The sequence below is a fragment of the Schistocerca americana genome, chromosome 8 (genome assembly GCF_021461395.2).
Source record: "Schistocerca americana isolate TAMUIC-IGC-003095 chromosome 8, iqSchAmer2.1, whole genome shotgun sequence".
In the NCBI taxonomy this organism is placed as follows: Eukaryota; Metazoa; Arthropoda; class Insecta; order Orthoptera; family Acrididae; genus Schistocerca; species Schistocerca americana.
The window spans coordinates 213459795-213464734 of record NC_060126.1 but is presented as its reverse complement, the minus strand read 5'-3'; positions in this window follow the sequence as shown (position 1 = coordinate 213464734).

Here is a 4940-nt window from a genome sequence, read left to right as displayed (position 1 = left end):
TCAGAGACCAAAATCGAGCAGTGCGTGTACGAGTGGGTACTGAGCTTTATAATAGACTCAGTGTTTACTAGATTTCTAGTTAGTACCAACCTAATACTCCCATTTTCAATGTTTATCTTTATTACTTTTGTTATTTTACAAATAGTTTTTATTACGCGTGACTTGGTGAAGATAATACAAAATACAGCAGTGAAAAAAGTGACTCCATTCATTATTGTATCAGTATCAAGTGTTGTTCTTCAGTACTTCGTCCACTGTGTACTAACTTGATTATCGACACTCATACTAAGATGCTGTTTGCCCCTGTCGCTTCTGTAAAACCACTGCAGTGTCTGCATTTCTCTGAGATATCAGCGTTCTCGGTCAAATCTACTCGCCTGTGTGGTGTTTCACTTCGCTAGAATCTACTGTGGAGAAGTTCGGATTTGTGTATACATTTAACACGGAGCAGTGCCCATAGATGCGCTACCTATACACTAAACAAATTTCCGTCGAATATGACAGCGTCGAGAGTAGTCGCAGCTTAGAGGTCGTTTTGTTTCGTAATCAGAGACCAGGGTAAGGCTTTGGTCTGCTGTAGTTGCCACGGTGTCATGTGGAGATGCACGATACATTTCCAGCTGCGTGTGTAAATAGTATGTAGCTGTTTGAGAAATATGTATACTCAAGCTTAGTTTTAGTATAGGAAACAGAGGCGAGCCACGTAAGTGATTGGTCTTCGCAGGTCAACAGCTTCATTTGTACAGTTTGCAGCAGAGATTTTCCTTGTGTGTTTCTCCAAAGTTCGTTTCTCGGTTTCCAAGCGAAATTTACTATCATTTTTAAGTTATTCATAAACTTCAGAGTTACATATTTCCTAATTAATTCAGTAGCAAAAATAAGTAATTGTTAACCAAAACCATGCAACGTGTTAGCTACAAATAGTGTTAGCACTCCTGATCTTTTTGTGTTTTTTCCATCGTTTGATTTAAAAAACAGGTGTCATTTTCCTTTTTCTACTACATTCGTTTGTCATGAGAAGATCTAAATAATCCAGAGACGTATCAGATTTTACTACGGTTGCATATGACCAACTTTAATCACCATGCAGTTTGCATTCACCAGACCCAATCTTTGAAATTTATGTTTTAACAAGAAGTTGTTGGGTATTTTGAATTATCTAAGCTTTCATGTAGAATACACAGCAAATTTAAGTTAAAATGTAAGTTATTTTCTCGATTATCTTTGATTTTTAAGTTATGTTGGATGTAAAGAAATCTCTACAAATAATTGTAAAATCATTATCACATTTGTTGATAGCATGTTTTCTGTTGTCAAATTGAACACGAATGTGCACTAGATACCTAAATGGAAGCTATCCAACAGCGGAGACAGTCTTGGAATTTATATTGTTTGTGATTATACATTATTTATTATACATTTATTATATAATATGTATTATATTATTTATTATACTGTACTCAGATACGAAGGCATGAGAGGAATAATGTGCAGACCTGGAAATTATTTATGAGCGTAATACGGACGATAGATTGTAGGAGATAGCGGAAAGAGGTGAAGAAGAAACTTTTTCTCATCCTATGTTTTTGCTATTTTCTGTGGTCACGGAAGGCGAGGAAGTTATTCCGCTCTTCCCCCCTTCGTGACCACCGTCTTGCACGGATCAGTCACCGATCTTCAGCAACCGATGTTGAAGGCTAATTCGTGGCAGTGCCAGGCCTAAGTGACAAAAAATGTTCCTCAGAAACTAGTGGTGCTTACCTTGGTAGCATATTAATGGCCTCCCATATTTTCCCTGGAGAACCTCTCTATTATGTGTATGGCTTTCTAGATATTAAAAGAAATTGTGTAATGCTGTTCCTCAGCACACCGAGATTTCCTATAACCTATGCATTAGTCTTAAGAGAATTCTATCTGTGATACAAATAAATATGCATACATGTTTGCTTGTCTCTCACATGTGAGAGTATTTCCAATGGTATTTTAGTACGAGTGGTACTTTTAATGGAAAAGTAATACTAGACTGGTATCTAATAGCGAAAGGTTGGGACAGAATGGGAAACCTCGCTGTATTCTTGTGCACTGTTCTCCTCACTATGTACCTGTGAAATGAAAATAAATTGTATTTAATGTTGTGTGTTTGCTGTGCAAGTAAAGACTGTGGTTATTTTATTTTACCAAGGGAATCCAACCCGCGGCCGAAAGCAAGGATCAATGTACCCCAAGAAGCATGTATCACAATACTGTGAAAAAAAAATTGCATACAATTTCGTTTGTGTAAAGTTATGATAAACTGAATATTTACAACCTGAAACTCCTGCTGCACTACGCTGTTCTCTCATTGGTCCATGGCGCTTTTTATCTCAGCAGCTGTGAGTAATGTTAAGCATATTATGTGCGGCCAGTGTGGCCCAGGTCAACTAAAAGGTTGGGCACATCTAATCTACAGATTTCAGACTACTTAAAAATTTATATCCAAGCCCAATGATCTCTTCCACAATATTGTTTACTAGGGTTCAAGGAATCTTCTGTCTGGAGAATTCCTTGGAGCTGCAGTTGGTGATGATGTATCTCTACATTTGCTCTTACGTCACGACATTGGCTGCTGCGCCCCAACGCCGCCCGTAGCCAAACGAATGAATACCTTAAGCAGAAGGTGCACAAATCCAGACAGAGACAAATATCCGCAATCCATAAGTGAAACATCAGCTTCCAGAATAATATAACATGCAACAGTAGAAGAATAACGCTATAACTCTACACATTTACTCATTCACATCACCCCGAGTTGAAGGGGTAGGAGAGAGGGAGAGAGAAAGAGACACAGATATATATATATATATATATATATATATATATATATATATATCTGCGTATGATAAACCCCTTCCCTGGAAAATTTCTCTTCTTCAAGCCTCCTCTGTGTTACCACAGATGACTTGACACAGATTTCATTTGCACTAAGATTGCAGTACACGCGAGGTGCCTATATGCTTCCACCGACCTGAGTGGAATGCTAAGTTCTAATAAACGTTCACCAACCTGCAGCCTTCTACAGTTGTTGTCCCCTGCGCAGAAAACAGCACGTAGGTCGTGAATCCGTTATCTTGAGGCTGTAATAAACTCTTAGCGAAGAATAATTTTTTTTTTTTTTTTAGAAATAATTAAATTTCCAATTAGTTTATACAATATGTCACACTCTACTTATTAACAGAACACGAGAAACTGCACAATTACATTCCACTTTAGAGTCATAAATAATTTACATTCTGATGATAATGAACTGCATATTTCTATAATTACTATTACACTGTTCTCAGCTACGAGGGTAATCCCAAAAGTGAGGTCTCCTATTTTTTTATAAGTACATAGACCTGTTTATTTCTACAATTGTTTACATAAGTTTACAGCTTGGACATTTAGCTATTTTTCGACATAATCACCATTTCTGTTGTAACTCTTCAGGCTTTCCCGGCGATCTAATGACATCTTGGGTTGTCGGGTGTTCTGCCGGATATCAGCGTCGTACTTGCACGATATTTCGGTCACGTAGCTCGAGACCTTCATCAGGTGCGACCGAAATATCGTGCAAGTACGACGCTGATATCCGGCAGAACACCCGACAACCCAAGATGTCACCATTTCTGTTGATGCATTTTTGTAGACGCTGTGACAGTTTTTGTATGCCCATATCATACCAGCTCACCGCCATGCTGTTCAGAAAGTTGTGAACCTCTTCTTTCTCCTCGTCGTCGGAGCTGAATCACTTTTCCGGCCAAATGTTCTTTTAATCCAGGGAACAGGTGATAGTCACTGGGTGCCAGGTCAGGACTATAGGGTGAGTGAGCGATTATGTTCCACTGAAACTGCTGCAGGAGAGCAACGGTTTGCCGAGCGATGTGTGGGCGAGCGTTGTCATGGAGAATGTGTACACCCTTGCTCAACAATCCTCTCCTCCGATTCTGAATTGCCCGTTTGAGTTTCTTGAGAGTCTCACAGTACCTGTCAGAGATCATCCGAGGGTGATCCGCCGATCTTCACGCGTGCTTTGCTCAACCTTCAACGCTGTCTCCTCAGAAATTGACGGTCTCCCTTTGTTCGTCGTGAATTTTGGTCCGACCAGCTGCAAACTCTCTACACCACGTACGAACATTTTTGACATCCATGCACGACTCACCATACACTTCCGTCAATTGGACATGGATTTCAATCGGAGCAGTGCCCCTTGCGTTCAAAAACCAAATAACTGCGCGCAATTCGCACTTGGTAACATCCAACGGGAGCTCCATACTCAACGGCTGCCGAGCCAAGACAGCCCCTCCGCGCGGCGTGCGCATGTTTACACACAGCGCGTGAAGCACTCTTCAGCGACCAACTGCCACACAAACAGAGTTCTGCACTTATAAGAAAATAGGAGACCTTACTTTTGGGATTATCCTCGTACATGTCCACACAACCAGAAATTGCCAATAAAGTCTGAAATGACACCGACCGCGGTAGACAACATGTCTTCAATTAATGAAGGAGAACGTCACATGGATCTTCACGCAGGAGTGCGTACTAGAATTTAAAAAAATAAAAGATGAATAATGTAATAGTAATGCCTTGTCACATCCAGACTGAAATGTGCCATTTTACATTTTTACTGACAGCTCAGAACACAGGTTGGGAGCTCACCTTTGTCAATTCATAGAAAACGGAGATACATTGGAAATAAAATCTATTGCTTTTGCCAGTCGAGGCCTAAACAGATGGGAGAGAAGATATTCAGTAACAGAAACGGAAACGCAAGCAGTAGTGTCGGTGTTTAAGAAATTCAAATACTATGTCATGGGGAGGAAAGTAAAAGTGCTTACAGACCACAAGGCACTATCATTCCTGATGGATTGTAGGCTAAGTCATAACAGATTAACGAGATGGACTTTAGCGCTTCAGGAGTA